We start from the raw sequence: 19,734 nt of genomic DNA, 5'->3' as shown, positions 1-19,734 counted from the left end.
ATATGTGGTAATGTTGTTTGTCACAGCACAAATGAACCTGTTAAAACTCAGGAAAACCATTTAATGCATGGAATTGCACAGACATATTTAACGAGGCCCATACATTCCAATAATGAGAAACTCATACTGATACTCTAAGATGTTCTCAAAATGATATCTGAAAAAAACCTTGATGCTATTTTTCTGCCACACCAGGCTGATAAATGCCATTATGCACCATGCAAGGACAAGCAGTATTTGGAACAGCTCTGGGAGAAGTCCTGGTGGTCTCCCCATCCACTCTGGGCAAGCATAAGCAAGGTCAGCAAGGTTCCTATGGTGTCTGGAGACCACCGACATGCTGAATAATGCTCTGGACAGATTCAGCAGTGAGCAGTCGAGTTGGGTCAGTGTAAACACCTGCACTCTATCTGACCTGCTAGCTTCTGAAGAGGAATTTCTCCTAATTCGTCTGTATAAGGAAAACTAATGCTAGGCAGGGGGGAAAAAGCACATATTGGTCAGATAGTGGGTAAGAACCTCAGTCTGACCCAGCTGTGTCTTGTCTGTGACAAAGAAAAGTGAAATAAATTGCAAGGTCACTGCACCCTGCCTGTATCAGACTGTCTTTCATACTCAATAAATGATGTGTGATTACAGTAAGCAGCTACTTTTGAGGGAGTGTATTTTGGCAAAGCCTCTCCCCTCTCTCCAGCACTGGTTCTATGGCTTTGTGCCATGTTATCCTCCTACCTGTCAAAATACTTCAGTCTGAATGCACTGACTGCTACCAAGTGAGGGGTAAGCCTGCTGTAAGGCAGCCACTGCTGGAATGCTCACAGTGCTGAAGTCGCTGGGCAGAGACCGCTCCACCCATACTCCAAGGGTCATCCTGATATCTTTAGAACATCCTTCTCAAACACAGGGAGCAGTGGTTTAGGGACTAACAGGTTATTTCGTCTAGGTTATTTTGTCAGTCAATGGAGCATACAGCAGAGTGATTTTTTCCTTTACCTATTTTTCCATTTTTCCCACTCCAAAATGACTCAGTCAAGGTGTGGAAGGGTTTTTCTTTGTTTTGGTTCTCTTTTTTTGCTTTTGGGTTTATTGGTTTTTTGTTTGTTTGTTTTTTTAATAGGGGGGTGATTTTTGTTGTGTTTTGGTTTGGGTTTTTTGTACCTAAGGGTTGTTTTTTTTCTCATTGCTTTCCCTCAAAAGCTCAACACTTGAATTTGTTTCTTTTATGGGTAGCATAAACTGAAGACAGATTTTGTTTGCTTCCCTTTACTGAACTTCTCTTGTTAAAAATGACTGATGATTGTTTATCCTTTCTTTTATGCTTTGAACAGATATCAAATCCCATGCTTTGAGAAAGGAATACAGAAGGGATCATGGATTCATCATCATTCATCATGTACTTCAATGGGCATGTGGGTGCCTGCACTGCAAACTGGGACTGCAGATAAATTCATTTGTCTCTTTGCAGTGAGCTGTAATTAGAATTCTGACTGGCTGGAAAGTGACTATTCATTACACTGCTAAACTACAGAGCTAGATTAACTTTTTCTGGAGGCTTTTCAAAAACACCATTTGCACTTTCTGGCATGAACTGAATAATAATGACAGCGCAATAGCTTCTTAACATTTTGTAATGCAAGAGCAAATATGAGACCCTGTCATCAACTGGGAGCCTGCTGGGGTAGGTCATGTATAAACACCATTTGTTTTGGGTCCATCTTAAAAGTCTAACCGTCAAGTGAGCAAGACTGAACCTGAGAGAACACATCTCCTTTAGAGCAGATGTCTTTATTTCTCCACCCCAGCGCAGATGGCTTCCTAAAGGCACAGTAGTGCCCCACAGCGCCTGGCAGCACAGAGCCATTGGAGTAGCTCTCCTGTTAGTTCCTGCCTGGTTGATGACACATAAGGATGGCCACTGTGCCCACAATCTTTGGCTGCCATCTCCATGCCTAAGATTTGCTAAAAGCTGAGTCAGCTTCAGAAAATATTGGAACAGAAGATGATTAAGTACCTGATCCAAAATGCCAAAATGTAGGGGCCATTTTAATGAGAACACCAGCTCCTTTGAAACACAAAGATGTTCCCCAACGATTTAGAGCTGACTGTCTGCTCCTTGGAGTAGTATGGGTAACCTCCCAAGCCTGTGCTGTATACAGCAGATGCAAATTTGTATTTCCTTGCCTGCAAACCTCTTCAAGTAGGAATTCTCCCAGGACAAATGAATTACTTAGCAGCCTTTAAACTGAGGTATATTCTTCTCTGTAACAATATCAAATTCTTAACATTTAGGCTGGGATATGCTGTTCTTTTATAAGTAGTAAATTTTTCTTTAAAATTTGAACAAAATCAATGTATGCTTTTTGAGAAGAATAAAATAAAATTGATATCTGATGCTAATGAACAAACAAAAACACTAGTATGTTCTTTCTTACCATCCTTAATACCTAAGCCTAAAATGTCAGAACATGTACATCTGGATTAGGAATATCTTTGAGATTCCAGTAGTCACTTTCAATGCTCAGATAAGATTCTGTTTTGATCAATAGGGTTATCATATTAAACAATTCTGTGTAAATGTGAAACACAGCTGTTAGGGACTATTATTTGATTCTATTTTCTTAGTGGTACTTGTTTGTATGGATACATTGAACAAGTTTTGAATCATACTAAAAATCAATACAGGGATGTTTTTGTTCTCAATGTCTAAGAACTTGTGTCTGTGTGTGAAGAATTGAAGGGATGTAAACAATAAATCAGGATTTCTAAGAGAAGGGAAGCTGGAGAATGAAGCTTCCATATCTCAAAGAAAGCCACAGGTTTAATAAAGTCTGGTTGTTACAGAACCTGCCATCAGAAGGAAGTACCTGCTGTACGACACTGTGAGAGTAACTCATACTGTCCTGAAAATTCTTAGAAGGATAATCAAAACTAATCTGGCACCAACCTCAAAACTTGAAAAAGAGCTTGAAATCCAACAAGAAAACTTACAGAGATGATGTGTTTTCTTCTGGGAGAGAAGAACTTATTGTGCTATACTTGCATTTCTATTGTGTGTTGATATAAACAGTTTAATAATTGAAATAAAATACAATATAATACTAATACTAGTACTAATGATAGCAGTAGCAGTAGTAGTAATGAAAAGGAGACAGAAAGATTAATAAAATGCAAGAGAAAGAAGTGATGCGTAATGCGGTGCTCACCCCCTGCTGATTGCTACCCAGCCCATCCCCAAGTGAAAAATCACAGAATTAGCTAGGATGGAAAAGACCTGGGAGATCATCAAGTCCAACCTATGACCTAACACTACTTCATCAACTAAACCATGGCACTGAGTGCCACATGCAGTCTTCTTTTAAGAACCTCCAGGGACGGTAACTCCACCACCTCCCTGGGCAGACCATTCCAGGGCTTAACCATACTTTCTGTAGAGAATTTTTTCCTAATGTCTAGCCTAAACTTCCTCTGCACAGCTTAAAACTGCTGAGCTTAAGATCATTGGCTCCTGGCCAACTCCCCCCAATTTATATAGTAGACATAACATTCTATGTTATGAAATATCCTTTTGGCCAGTTCAGCTGTCCTGGTTATGCTCCCTCCCAGCTTCTTATGCGCCTGCTCGGTGCCCAAGCAGGCGACACTGAAAAGTCCTTAATTTAGGATAAGTGCTACTTACCAATGATTAAAACATTATTTTATTATTACTATTCTCATGCTAAATCCAAACCATGACACTGTACCAGCTACTAGGAAGAAAATTAACTCAATCCCAGACAAAACAAAGACATACTCCTTGGTGGTGCAACGTACATGCATGCCTCCCAGATGACTAAGTGACCTTAAAAGAATTGCTTGTTTCAAGGAGTTCTCACCCAATCCATTTATGATTAAAAAATTTAAAAACTCACTCAAGTAGGAAACCCAGTGTTAAAGATACCTCAAATGGAGCAAGTGATTCCTCACATACTACTGATGTAAGGAGACTTTATGTCACCGATCAATTCGTGTCATAGAGGAATAGCAATTAGGCCTAAATTTTATTCACAGATGACAGAGATAGGAGGAATTAAAACACCTTCATTTCCTTTGTCATAATAGGGCAAATAGCAAAATCTAGAAGTTCAAAGTCCAGTAGCTTTACAGGTTTTCCACTGAGCCTAATCAGAATTTCTTCATTTTGCTGTTTTTAATGACTTCCTCTGTAGCTGGACTTCACATGTGACATGAGATAATGTTACTTCACACCATCACTGCAGTAGAGGCAGTGTTCATCCCTGTCCCTCTCGGGCAGCACTAGCTGTGCAGCTACAACATGAGCTCAAGCTCAGTCCCATGAGACACACTTACCTGATAAATCACTGTATTTGGCAGTGGTTTAAACTAACACCCTTGCACTGAGGCAGGGTCTAAACACCGAGACAGTAAGGCACTGTTCAGGGAGAGCTCAGGGAGCCCTTTTTGCCATGGCTGAACTGCCTGTGCAAAGCATCACAACCTGCTGAAGCTCAGCCAGCCACAACCTGTTTGCACTCTTAGTCAGAGCTGTAGGCTCGGTTTCACAAGCAGCTCTAATCTTAGCCTCTTTTTGGACAGCTTTATTCTAGCTGACCTACAGCTTGCACACATACACTGTATGTTAAATACAAGACCATGCTGACTGATTGGCTCTACTCTTAGCAGAGCAAGTAACTGACATTACTTTAAATAAACTTTCTATGTCAAGGAGTTGGTACTGCTGTTCAAACTTTTCAGTGACTATGCCCTTCTTTTTACTATTTTAAATTCAGCAGTCCCAGGGAAATATTTTTACATTCAGGGGGAAATGTTATCTAGCTTTTACCAAATAGAAAATGGAATAAATTCACTCCATAATTGATTAAAGTTTTTTCATTTGTTCAGCATATTTTGTGGTGTATCAAATTATCCCCATCAACATCAAGACAAATTCTGGAGAAGGCACATATAACATGGAGTGCTTTGGGGAAGCACACAAAATATGACATGAACGTGAATAACAGGTTTATCACCTGTATATTTTACCAAAGATAATTTAATTTTTTCTATTCCCATGAGACTTTGACAAGGGTTGTAGGAAGTTCCTTAGATATCAAATATCCTTCCCATAAATAGCCACAAGTAACCATGAAACAGAAATTCTGAACAACAGGAACTGGCTTTGGACTTTAAAACGCAGCTTGATCACACTGAGAGTTTAAATTTGTTTGTGGCTTCCAGACAGGCTTGTGCCGAAAGATAAGATTTAGCTTGCTTTAGATCTAAACTTGTGACACTTTGCTGGCCATTCTATATTTGATTTTGGAAGACTTAGTACATTTAGTTCTTTGAAATACCAACTGATCTAAAAGAAAAAGATAAGATTTTAAGGCCAGATGTTAAAATTGTGACTTACTAGGCGTGAATAAATTCATACCTGTAGACTGAATTTAGGTATTTAAATTACTTCTGTTGCAAGTTAATTCAAGAATTTTTATCCTACCTTTCATAACTCCAATTTTGAAAATCCTAAAGTTCTTCCTACCTCTGACTTTCACAGCCAAAAAAGTTTTTTTAACCTAATTTAAATAGTAATCTATTTCTCGAAGACACTGTTCAGGTACAACTACACAATCAAATGAAAGTAAGGCTGTAATGTGTGATAGTTTTTCCACACCAGCCTCATAGAACAAGAGCTGATAACAATAACAGTCATTGCATCAGGGCATTCTTAGTGTGTGCTATCAGAAAAGAAGCTCTCCAGGGGCCCTTAGTTAAATTAAAAGCAGTATATTAGGATATAGTACAGCTGCACTTTAATAGGCATCCGTATCTTTCTCATCAAAACCACCAAGAAGGCTAGGAACACAAATCTTTATTGACCACCAGTAAAATTTGTTATACTAACTCATTGAGGCACTTCATAAGTCTTCCTCTAACTTATCTTTGCAGGTTATACATACCATAAATATTTTTCTTCTGCCCATCTATCAATCAAACAGCAAATGAGGTTGTTTGAGCTAATGGTGAACTAACGATATACTAATGGTTCTCTCTGGAAGAATACAGCATGCTTCAGCTTTGTAAAAATAATTGTTCTTCCCTTGCTCTGAATTTGATTAGTAGGTAAAACATACTACATGATATTATGCTCTAAGAAAATACCATTAACTATTTCTGTATTGATAGGTGTGGTTGTTAACAAGAATAATCTGCAATCATCTTTCTTGCTGCATTTTATTCTGCTGCAGGAAGAGCCAGCAAATTAGTGTGTGATATTAACAGCCATCCAGCAGTTGATGTGGATCTCTGCTGTTACACATTACAGTCCATAGCCATTATTTTTAATCTGTGGGGAGCTTGGATCTGTAGGTATGTACATATGTATGCTGTATTAATCTCACAATAACTTCTCTAAGCCAGCCTGGTGTGCCCTCTTTTACTTACATATTCTTTATGGTCCTGAATTCTGTTTTGTGCTGGTACAAGATATAACAATAATAATAATAATAACAACAACAACAACAACAGCAACAATAATATGTTAATTTATCTTCCTTCTGAAGACTTTGCAACAGCTTTCAAAGCCTGTCATAAAAGCATTTATTTAAAAAAAAACTCAGATATTGCTGATCTAAGGTCCAGAGAGGTTGAGTGACATATCTGTAGGCATCCTCTATTGCAAAGGCATAGTAATGTAGAAACTCATGAAAAAAGTAATATTTTGATCCTTAAAAAATATCTCTAGGTATAATGCATGGGCTGCAGACATGTAGAATAATCCTTAGAGAAACTAGTAAGTAACATTTTAGACTACACACCTAAATGAAATAGGATTTCACATTCCATTTAAGACCTGAAGGTTTTGTCTAGAACATGCAGAAAAATCAATCTGAATTAACTTTTAAAATAGATTGGCTAAACCACTTTAAATTTCTGTGTCGCCAGCTCTCATTTAGAATGTATTAATTTACTTTGGAAGTAAATGTAGTTAAATCAAATTAGGGCGACTTTAATATTGAATGAGAATGTGCACATAATGCAGTTAAAGTAATCACAATTCTAAATTCACACCTTTAGTTAATTTGTATTAGCTTTTCTTGAGTGTTCCCAGACATATAAACTCTAAATCTCACTGAAGTCAATAAACATTTCTTCAGATGTGCATTGTTACATATCCAGATAAAACAGAGCAAGAAAGACAGCCTAAGGGAACATGTCCTGACAGCCAATAATGCTCCAGACGCAGGGTGAAGGTAGAGTTTCCCATCTAGTAAAAGCTAAGGTGAAAGGAACTGTGTCTTGTGAGCAGCATGATCCAGTACCTGAACACTGAAAACATTTAAAATCTCCTACTGTCAACATTTCATTATAGCTGTGATAGCCAATTTTTTGATAGGGAAATAATGTTATCAAAATTGACTGCATTGGGTTGCTACCCCTTGTCAGGAAACATCACCTATGACAACTGAGAGGCATTTAATGAACTGTGGGTGTTGATTGCACATGCCAAATGTCCTGCTTTCCCTGCAAACTGCAAGTCTTAATGACCTGGTTTGCTGTAAACCTGATGGCCACCCGCTGCCGGCTGTGTCTGCGCTATGTAGAGCTTGCTGCTTCTTTCAGGAGCTGCAAATGGAAAACACTGAAAAAGCATTTGTTTGAGTTATTGAAAATACAGTGGGAGATGTGAAGGAGGAAGACAGGAGTAATACAGTCTCCAATAGGCTCCATCTTTACTCTTACAGCATAGGTTAAAACTTACACGATAATAATCCATGTGCCAAGTGAACTACAGGATTTCTGCCTAGAATCTCTCTTCAGAGGTAACAACATGCAATGGCTGCATGACTGAGAAATGCCAAGGTGTGAACATGAAGCTAATCACTTGGCAGTAACTGCATATGGATAGCAGACTGTTCTGAATAGTGATAGAAACCAGCTGTCTGGCCATCAGAACTTGGTTGATTGAACTTTGTTTTTATGCATGCAAATTGAAAATATTCTAAGGCTGTGAATCTCAAAATTTAAAAGTTAAAACAAGATGGCTTGCAGAGAATTGAACTATTTGCTACTTCAGTAAGAGGAAAAATTATCAAAATATTGTTAAAGAAAAATTACTGAGTTGCACTCACTGCTAACACAGATTCTTTTGAAAGAAGAAATTGCATGTATATGCAATTCTGATTAAAATATTTTTAGCAGAGCCAATCTGCCTCATTTTGACATCATCTTAATTTTAAAGGTTGTCATTAAAAAAAGTTACATGGAAATAGTAAAACTAAATTATCTTTTCCAACAGATGCATCAGATTTATTATGAAGAGAGATTTTTTAAAAGGTATTACCTTCTGTCTTAATCTTGCATGATATGAAACACAAATCCTAACCTTTATATTTTTAACACATGCAAACTGCCTGACAATTTCAACTTAACATGAAACAGTGCACCTACAGTTAAATGAAAATTTATAGCAGATTACTGTATAAATAAGATGTAACATTCTAAATCGACACTTGGACATTAAAATATAAACCAGCCTTCTTTTAGAAGAGCAACATGATTATATTCATGGATAAAAAATCAAAATATTTGGTATCCATGGGCCTATGGATAACTTGTTTTAAGTACTTCAAGCTTGTTCATACCAGTAAGTTATTAGTGAAAGACAGGAAAAGAAAGAAAGTACAGCTGATAGAAAATAGAGTGTCTGTGTATAATGCAATGCATGACAGATTACTTTTTTGCATTTGTTGTCAATTTCAATTTCCACTAAGGTGTCATTTTAACTATGCTTGGATGTTCACAAATTTCAAACAAATAACAAATTTCCCTGAGCAGGAAGAAACAGACTGGGGATATGGACTGCAGGTAGCTTGCTCTTGTTGAATGTTTCACATCTGTGGTCCTATTTTACAGCTCTAGCTTGGTTAAAAGTGCCTAATAACTCATCACAAGTTTGGTGTGTATGGGAGCAAGAGCTCCAGACAGCACTGAGCCCATGGCATCCTTTCACAGGTGTGCTTCCACTCTCTTCCATGAAAGCTGGCCAGTAGAATTGATCCTGGGTTTCAGTTCAGCAATGGAAATGAAATACATTATTATAAAGATTTCCCCTGATTTGACTAAATGTTGTTTATACCAGCCTCTTCTTTTGAGCAGTTTATCAAAAGAAAATGTTCAGCAATCTTAATTCAAAAGGTGCATCTCAAGGTTGAGGAAACTTCAAGTACTCTGGGGCAAATCATAATGAAAATTCTAGGTTTAGAAACATCATTTTAATGGCAAAATACTTATTTTATCCTTCCCCATTTCATCTAAGCCATGGGCTTTCTATTATGATTATTTATGGTTATCATTTTGGCTGCTCTGAGCAGCAGTGTCTTGGCTTACTTGTCTTCTCTGCTCAGGATGAAAAATGAAGTTTGAAAGAGTGTTCATTACCTTCACGGCATGTGTTGACTGCACTGATTCTTCATCTGCCAAACTGCGTATGCTGGCTTCTGGCTCATCTGGAGACCTCTGGAACTAAAAGTAATTGATCAAATTAATTCTAATATAATCCCACACAGACCCTGCTACCACTGCAGCTTGTTAACCTTATATGCAAACAGTTTATTTAAACTATCTGGATGACATCATGAAAACTACCTTCAATACATCAAAAAAAGTATGAAGTGAAAGCCCATTTTAACATTTTTTTAAAGATATGGCTTGTTTAATGCTAATTTTTTTCTAAAAACCAGACTTTGAAACCTCAGCGCTTACTGAATTAATTTCCATTTAGTTGGCCATACTTCCCAAATAATTGGATTTTCCCCTACTCTTTAAAACACTAACCACCACTTACAAATGATCGAGTTTATCACAGTAGTTTTGTACACAGTGTGAAGTAGCAGTTGAAGGATCCTAGCAGCAATTTTCTGAACTGTGCACTCCCTTTTATATCACAGAGTCACAGAACGGCCTGGGCTGGAAGGCACTTGAAAGGTCATCTATTTCCAAACCTGCTGCCATGACCAGGATGATGACTCTCATTCTTGGATTTTGTGGACTTTTACATCTAAGTCAACTCCCTGACAGATCTCTATTATACCTTACCAGCCCCAGTCCACCTATTACATGCCTACAGCAGCTGCAGTTTCTGGTTATGCAAAACATGAAAGCAGTTCTAATAAATACCCTTGCAATTGTTTCCAGCCCTCTGCATATTTCCTACTTTCATACTTGCTGCTGGTGGTAGGGTGCTATTGACACTAGTAATAAATGGTTCAATGACCTGGTACGATGTGTGAAAGACAAAAAATCTGTCTGATCACTCTGTCACAGCAGAACATACAATTTGGTATGAGTAACTATTCATAAACCATCAGAAATGTCAAGGGTACCTAAAACAGCAGAAAGTGATTCTCATAACAAAATAAGAGCGAGAACCTAAGTGTGCACATGACTGGTAGTGATTTATAGGTACAGAATGTTCCCCACTGATTTGGGATCCCAGCTTCAACTTGACATAACATGGTGAATTAAAGTTAGCACAGCAGTCTCAGCTTCAAGGTTTCCTATAATTTATCACTTTGGCTTAAGCACTTAGCCATGATGAAGTCATATATATGTATATTAAATTACTTTGCATAATATTGAAAAAGTAATGAAAAGCAAGTTTAAAATGTTATAAAGATATAAAATATTATAAAGATATTAGGATGATCATAAAAATATAAAGTCGTATCTTCCAATAATTTGCCTTCATCACTAGTGCTTAGCAAGGTTGCAGCTAAGACCTGTTAGATCTTCTAGTGCTACCTCAGGGTAAATGTTTAGTACTTATTAAAGATGACTTCTGAACAGGAAGGGTGAAGACTATCATGAGAGCATTTCTAGGAGGATAATACATTGTAACCATATCCTGTGATTATTCTTCTGTTCAATAAGCAAAATTGTCCCTTGTAGGTAAGCTAGGCTCGTTCTTGTAGGATTTAATAACAGCTTTTTTAGTACTCTTGGCTATAGCCTAGTAGGTAGTTTTCCCAAAACACCACAGTTGTAGCAGAAAGGATATAACACTCATTAAAGTTCCTTTCTTGTGGAATTGCTCTATGCTATATACTACATTCTGTATTCTAGCAAGGACTAATGACAAGATTTCAGTTTAAGCTTTTTTCTAAAAGAAAATACTGAGATGCAGTATTTTTACAACACCATGACTTTTTCTTTTCAGATCTAGGATAAATTTTAAAGTCAAAATGAAAGATATAATTCTGAAAATAGGCTGCTCATCTGGGACATAGGAGCCCTGAACTCATGTCCACCCTCTACACAATTTCTCCTGCAGAAATTTAGGAGCACAGTTCCACCTTTTAACAACAAAGTAAGGTAATGCAATGTTGGAAAATACATTATTTGTTTAAAAAAATTAAAAATGTTCTCATTTCTGAAGTTATTCATGCAAATATCTGCAAAGAGAACAAGATACCAGGCAATAATGATGTGCACAATGCTCTAGCCAATTATTGAGGGTATCAGGATGTGTGAGGTATGGAAGTTGTTTTTTAGCTTACATTAAGCAAATACCAGTTGTGGAGAGATATGGCTCCATTTCATGTTTCAAAATTCCCAGGTCTGGTTTGTGTGCTGGAGTTCTACCCTGTTTAGTTTTTTTTTTCCTTACTTCACCTTCTGTAATAAAAATTAATACATTTTTCCCACAGACCTTTCTCCAAGTACAGATGTTCAGACTAGTCCAGTGATCCTTTAGACTGTTCCTCAGGGACAAATTCTCTAAGACAATACTTCAAAACCAATACTTATTTACTGACAAGTAGTTTGCCTTCTCCAAGCCCTTGGTAATCACAAAAAATTATCATACAATATCTGAAGAGGGAAATGTAACAGCCTGTCCTCATGGCCAGTGCGGGTTAGTTAGAATTAGAAAAATATATCCCTCAAGTCACTCTATTTTTCAGCTGAGAGCATGCACAGGTTAGTAAAGTTCCCTACTTGCCCAGTCTTTCTTGATTTCTTTCCACACATCCCGTAATTCTATATTAGTCTTCTATAAGCAGTTTGTGGTAGATACAGGCACTTTCTGTTTATAGACAGTGATTCTTAAATGCTTTGTGCATGTATGAATTCCTCTCGCTTTTAAGATTTTGAAAAGGTAACTAATCCTGACAGAAATATTACTGCAATAAAAAAACCCCAGAAGATTGTATTTATGGCCACATCAGTTTCAAGTTCTTGATGGATTAATCAAAAAAAAATTTGCAAGAACTGCAAGAAACAAGGAAATAGGATTATATTTTAATATTTCTTTAGAAAACAGAAGCAGTATAGACTACTTCTTTGGAAAGTGCCACTGGTTTATGCATCGTTGCAGTTAATAACTTATTCCAGGAATTAAATCTGTCACATTCCTTTGACTTAGAATAGAATTGAAGAATTTACAGCCAGAGACCCAAATCTGACCTAGCAATTTGAAAGCATAACAGAGATATGAATCCAATTTTTCTCTGTCCAAATGCTGACACACATACCTTGTATCAGGGAGACATCTGAACAAGTCATATTTAATATCAGACTGAAATTATTACAAAAATGAGAGCATGAAGATTATTAAAGACTCATTTGCTGAAGAGACTTCACTCCTGAAAAGACATCCTCAACGGGCTTTAGTTGATAATGTCAAAAATCTCTTCAAAGGACAATAAATTTAGCTGGCTCTTGTTTTCCACATTCCATAGCCTCATATTTTTAAAAATGCCTTCTTTTTTTGACTTTATTTGAAAAAAAACCCTAATACACTCATCTTTGCAGATATCTTTGTGAGAGCAGCATTATCAACACTATATTAGTAAGATTCAAAGGATTACTCACCAGTTTGGTTTGGGGTTTTTTTAGCATAACAGGATTGTGTAAGGAAAAAGGGTGAAAATACAACCTTGAAAATCTCTTTTGCACTGTTTTTAAAAAAGAATTTCAGAGTATCTCTTTTTCTGCTAGGTTATCCTGAATTTTACCTGCTACACAATGAGTTAGATATAAAACATTGAGAGCCTATGTCTTCTCTTGAAGATGTTAAAACACCAGACCAGGGAAGGAAGGCTTTCCTATTACCATGTAAAGGTAAAATTAGACTTGTGTGAAGTGGCACTAAAGCAGGGAAATACCCTACCAGACACTTTTGGTCATCAAGGACCTTATGCTAGAGCAAGCAGGAAGACAAGGACTCAGAGGACTGTGATGAAGGTGTACATGTGTTGGGGAGGAAGGCCAGGAAGGCCTTTGAAGGTATGAACTCACTTTCCAACCCTTTTCCCAGGCAAGAGTTTCTCTTCAAGAGGCTGTCAATGTCCTCGTATAAAACCAAACCACACAAGGTCAGGCCCTCACCCCTTCCCAAGCTGCAGTGGGAGATAGGGCTGTGGCAGTAGCAGGGAACATCTCCTCCCACTGCATACTTGCTGGGCAGGTCCCACGTTATCTCAGCTCCCAGGCCATCCCCTCCATCCATCAGCCCTTATCTGCAGTGAGCCCAGCACTGCCTTGCCCCCTGGCTGTGCCCATGCCACTGGGGCTCCGGGTGGGCAGTGCCAGTGAGGCAGGGGGAGGCTGGACTGGGGGCTGCTCCCTCTGGCCCCATCCCTGTCTGCTGAGCTGGCTGAAATGGCAGTGCACACCTACACTGACCTACACGTCCTGAAAAGGGATGGAAGCTGAGGACTTTGACATGTTTCAATCACATTTAGTTTCCATTTCTTTGAAGCTCAGATGGGCGTATCTAATCTCTCAGGATGTCTGCACATTTTCCCCCAGCAGCCGAATGCATGCAGGCTAGTACATCACCTCTTGTCAGAGCAGGGATGTTAAAAGCTCTGAGGATGCCAGCCTTCTCATTGTCTTCACGTGCTGATATTGCAGTATCTCTTCATAAGAGCTTCACTGCAGCACTGGGGATGGAGCAATTTGCTCTATAGGCAATCAGATCATACTGCTCAACAGAGACAGAAAATGAAATATTCTTCATATTGCTCAAACAGGGGGAAAAACCTGGGAAGGGACTGTGCTTTTCAGATTTCAGATTCAACTCTGCTACTGTCTGCTTAAGTTAGGAACTACGACTAGGGTTTAAGTCCTTAGAGGGACAGCTCTTAGATTACATGAAAGCAGGAAGAGGATTTGGTGACTAAATACTGTTCTTGATTTCCAGACAAGGGAAAGGGAAAGGGAAGGAGAGCCAAAACAACAGTCAGGCATAATTACAAAACAGTGTAAAGGGGACAAGGAATGCTGTTACTCCCCATGGCTGGCAACAAGACATTTCAGCTGCCATGTATGAAAGGAAGAAGTTGAGCATCAGATTTCAAATGTGCGTACACAGCATACAAATCACTTAGTTTCCAATAGACTAGTCTTCACCTAACTACAGTGCAAACAAGTCAGGTAGCATTTTACACTTTGAGAGTTCTTATTAAAAATAAGTGAAATATTTACAGAGCTATGAGGGATTAGTTCCTTAACAGTGTACACAATTTTCTATGACTGCTAAACTACAAAATATCATATCATATATAATATCATATCATATCATATCATCACATCATATCATATAATATCATATCATCATATCATATCATATATCATATCATATCAATCATATAATATTTAGCTTTATAATAACTTATAATTTACTTTCATTTTCAGTATAGAAGCTCATTTTTTTCATGGACTCCCATGTGGGATTCCTGATTTGGTCAGTAAGTCAAACTGAAACCACGTAAACCAGAGCTTCCTGGAGCACAGGTCCTCAAAACACATTTTTGAGGTCAAAAGATGATATAGCATTAGACATACACAGGGAATTAAATTATAGTGATGAGATTTTCCCAGAGGATCTCAGTCATTTAATATTTTCCAGTGCTAGTTCTTCATGTTGATTACCTGTTTGCTTCACTAGGAAATGCCAATGCAGTAAGAGGGAATTTGAGAGGTCCCTGACTCCATGAGCAAGAACTGCATTTTACAAATTGGCAGCCCTGGATGCTGCTGGCTTACTCTCCAATCTGAAATCCTGTGAATTTGCCATTCACAGGACATTTATGCTACCCCTACCTTCCTTAGTCTCCTGAGTGGATCCCATCCAGGCAACACCAGCTGCCTGTCACTTCTGTGCCAAAGTGGTCCAGCTTGCACTTACACTGACCTCTGTAACACAGCTGTTCACAGTCTGATGTTGGAGAGTGTGTGGAAAATTGGCCAGTGCCAATATAGGGACCAGAAGCAAGGTTTTCTGGCCCCCATCCCAAGTCTGAATTTCCCCGTTTACAAGGATTGGGTGTTTATCCAGAATTATGCGCTCTCTGCTGTGAGTAAAGCAAAGATCCTCTGATGTAAAACATTGCTAAACCCTAAAAAGGAGTAAAATAATAATTCATATTGTCACCTAATTTAGTTACATTATTGTTAAAACCATCTGACAGGCCATCAAAAAACTACTTTGAAAATCCCTGTGTTTTCCCAAGAGGATTTACAGCCCTTAGTTTATTTTTTAAGTCCTTGTTTAGAATATTCCTTTGAATATATGAAATTTCTTTCTCTTTTTTTCATTTAATGACTCACTTGTCCAATAATATCAGAAAATTTTAATTTGCAATACAGTGTTTTTTGCTACAACTTCCTTCCATTTGAGAAACAGAATTAATTTCTGAGTGCTGCATATGAATTTAATTAAAAAAATAAACATAAAAAACCCTGTAAGAGAAAAATGCAGCTTTTAATTATCAACTTACTTTACAAGGGAGAGAAAAAATTAAGATTCTGTCAGAGAACAATATTATGTAGTAATACTGGGAAGTTTACATGACACAATGCCAGAAAACACAGATGTTGAGAATAATAAAACCCACTATGGAGTAAAATTGTTAAAAAATTAGTTTTCTAAGGAGAAGACAGAAGTGGATGAAAACAACATTATACTAGTTATTTGACGGTGATAGTTTTTTGACCCTAACACATTGTATTCTGCACAGGCAAACATATATTTTATGCAGACAATATGCAGCAGTTTTATCCAGCAGCTCAGTGCTGAAAAAATTATTTCATGCAAGAAGTCAAACATAGAGAGAAGCTGTAGACTTCTGACACTTTGAATACTGGCTGGGATTTGCATGATGTGGGATTAGACTAATCCAAAACAAAAGAACAGAACATCTAGACGCAGAGTACCCATTGTAAAAAGACAGTGCATGGCTGATGCAACAGCTTGCTTAGAGCCATTTCTTGAAAATAACACACTGAAGACATCTTGGGGAAATTTCTTGGCTTAAAGGAAAGAGGGATGTTAATAGTCTGTTCCTTTCACTTACACAATCCTTATGAAAAGCTGTTTCACCAGGTCCCAACAGGAACATGTGTACAGCCTGCACCTTAGCAGAAGCAGTGTGTTTCCCCAAATCGGCAATGCTGATGAGAACTTATAACAGTAAATTCATTTATGAAAACACTTAAGAGCAAGAGACAGGAAGAATAGGGAGTGTCACTGCCAGTCTGCTATGATAAAGCCTGAGCTGGGAGAACTCTGCTTAATCTTTTTGAATCTCTTCCAGGGCTGGGCTTGAGCGAGAAACAGATTTAGATGACGAATATTTTCAAAGTAAGTTAAGAAAAGGCTGATGACAGTCTGATATACTTTTATTTGTGGGTTTATTGATAGCATACTACCAATGGAAAAAAAAGTAGAAATAAATCCTTTGCCTGCAGTTTAGGTTGATCTGTGTTTAATTACTAGGATATTTTTTGCCTTTACTGTTTGGGCTCATGTTTGAATTATTCTCTGCTGCAAGTTTTTTCTGAATTTGTGAACAACAGGGACCCTTGATTGAAGGGATCTCTCTGCATTTCACTTTTCTTTGCAAATATGTATTTGCAAATTTTCTTTGCAAATATGTATTTCTTTGCAAATATGTATTTGCAAATCCATGCAAATGGATTTTAACAGTTTTTTAACATTATTTCTTCCCTTGCAAGTACGCAGAGTATGTTGTCAGAGAGTGCTATTTCCACAGATACAATAAAAGGTTTGTGGAGTGATGAGTCAGCTCCATACATGCCCTTCAGTCCATAAATAGAATGAAGATAGGTGTTGTAGGAGAAAACACTGAAAGACAGCCAGATGGCAAAGAGGTCTCAGTTTGGACTTTTGCAGCATTTAGGATAATGGACTCAGAATAAGGATAGGAGGTGTTAGAGGGCAACTTGCCTGCTCTGCCATCTCCTGTCTATGCTGTATGCTGAAGACAGCAGTGCTTAACAAAATGTACTGTCTGCATGGATGTCTATTACTAAATAATGTCTTTTTATGTAGCACTATATACAAGATTTACCACAAAGTGAAGAGGAATTAACAGATGCAGCTCAAAGCTCAAGCAGCAATTTGCCTTTTCACATTGCAGCCTGGCTATATCCTCAGAATAAGTCTGTGCAAAAGTTAACCTCATCTTGGTTATTAATAGTTTGTTATAACACAGTTGTAACAGTTACAACACAGGTCAAAAGGAAATTATGTCAGAAACAGGCAGGAAGTAGGAAACAGTTAAATAGACTTTTATAAAATTCCTGTCTGGCGGGGTTTTGTTGGGTTTTGTTGGGTTTTGTTGATGTTGTTTGTTTGTTTGTTTTCTTTTCTTGGTTGCTTTGGTTTTTGCATTTTCAAGATTTAAAAAAACATTACTTTTTGTTTGGGTTTTGAGAATATTGCCTAAGAATGGTTTTTCTCCACTTATTGGAAAAGTTTCTTCTCAAAAGTGTACTAAAACAATAAAAATGTAAATAATAAAAATAAAATTAATTTGTGGGCTATTAGAAAAAGTTACTAAAGCTGGTCATTGAGTCACTATACTCAGCTGACTGAACTAACTAGATAGAATTACAAAAAGTTAGATGCTTCTACTTATATAGTCACCAGACTCCTTGCTGTCAGAATAGAGAATAGTGACAGAATAGAAAAAGGATGACATGATGAGGGAGGAAGTCAGCTGCACACATGGTTTCTAGAGAAGTGACCCTGTTTGGCAGACAGACTGTCCTTGGACCTCAAGGCACTGTCCTTTCAGAATGGATGCTACCATGAGTGATAGGAACTTCAAAACAAGGTGAAACAGTATTGTATTTTCCAAACCTAGATTTAATGAAAAAACTTCGGGTATAAAAAGCACAAAACAGGAGATGAAAAAGAAGAGAAAGAAAGAGGATAAAGAAAATGAAGAATATAATGAGTAAGAGCAGAAGTCGTGGAGATAAAAGCTAAACTAAAGGGATGAATATAGTTTATTGCAAAATTTGAGTGTGGCTGAAGAGAAATAACCAAAATGTTTTTGTACTGGTGCAAGAAGCTTACTTTACATGCTGCAAAAACAACCATTACCAGTGCAAGAGGTGAAATATCAGAAATAAGAGAAATGGGCTGGACTAGTAGTCAAGCTTGCAGTATTTAAAGGGGTGCTCTGCCTGGGGAAGAATTAAATAAATAATTATAAAGGCTGGAGAAGACAGTGGCTTATAAAGCTTTAGATATTATAGTCTCAAATGTATGCCCTTCATGACACCATTTCTTATATCTTTAGGATTGTTTACCAAAACAAAAGCCAAGGTTACAAAAGACTCTTCTGTAAATACTGCTAGGTATAAACACCTTGTAAGTGAGACCAGCTATCTAAGGAGTGTGTTGACACAAGGAAAAATAAATATGACCTGGCAAAAAAGGAACAGAGGCTGAAATTCAGCAGAAAATTTCTACCACAGCTGAGAGGTCTGGAAAAAAGGTCCAGAGGGGCAAGAAAATGCTGCTTTGACCAATAACATGAAATTGTATGTAACATTTAACTGTATTCAATACACAACTTGCCATATGCTCACACAAAGCTTGGGGATGTTTTTTTTATAAATTATTTATTTTATTTTAATATATTTCTGGTACTAACAATGAAACTGTTACAACATAGAAAGTGGCAGAAGCACCAAATACCTTGTACAGCTAAATCACCTGGCTTCAGAGAAAATCACAGAAAGAGACAGACAAACTATAATAACGTGCTTCCCTACAAGAAAAAAAAAAATCACCTACTAAAGAGTGGTTTGGGAAAGGGATCAAGCTAATACCACAGGCAGGTAGCAATAGAGGAAAAACCTGCTGTGAAGTATTTCATTTTTGTGATTCTTTAACAATTTACGGAAGAAATGTCACATAATAGAAGTTTGGCTCTCTTTTGGGACTCATAAATAAAATGGAGCTGTAATCAAAGGACAGAGGAAAAAAGACTTAGCAGATATTTAATTCTTATTTATGCTTACTTCCAGAACTTATGACTTGAATGTAAATGTGGAAGGTTGCAGCATGTAATAATTCAAACTCTTATATGTTCTCCTGCTGCACCCTGCCTGCTAAGCATTTCCAAAGCCTGAACTTGCTGCTTTAATTTACAGCTTTCTACCCAGTGATTAGAGAAAGGTTTGAAAAGGTCTTCAGAAAAAAAATTGTGAGCTATCCCTAGGATTTGTTACTGTAGTCTGTTCATCTGTGATCAATACTCTGTAGCACAGGGAACCTGCACTTCAGCCAGGGGAGCTGCCAGAAAGAGGATTTCATGCAGGCACACAGATGGTTCATTTTCTTCATGCTAGATGCAGAGATTTTCAAGGTGTAAGGAAAAATTAGGAAAAACTAGTGTTTCTAGTGAACTGTTA

The 19,734-nt window shown here is 37.5% G+C and overlaps 1 long non-coding RNA gene across 1 annotated transcript in view; it reads right to left on the bottom strand.

The window, feature by feature from the left end:
• The window catches only part of LOC146424484 (uncharacterized), a 49,697-nt gene that overhangs the window by 18,434 nt on the left and 11,529 nt on the right, over nt 1-19,734 (bottom strand). The window contains exon 2 of the long non-coding RNA XR_014846841.1: nt 9,439-9,522. This is a non-coding gene — a long non-coding RNA (uncharacterized LOC146424484). The remainder of the gene's footprint in view (nt 1-9,438; nt 9,523-19,734) is intronic.

The sequence above is a fragment of the Lichenostomus cassidix genome, chromosome Z (assembly GCF_008360975.1).
Source record: "Lichenostomus cassidix isolate B80296 chromosome Z, HeHo_3.0, whole genome shotgun sequence".
NCBI lineage: Eukaryota > Metazoa > Chordata > Aves > Passeriformes > Meliphagidae > Lichenostomus > Lichenostomus cassidix.
This window is presented reverse-complemented; position numbering and strand designations above follow the sequence as displayed.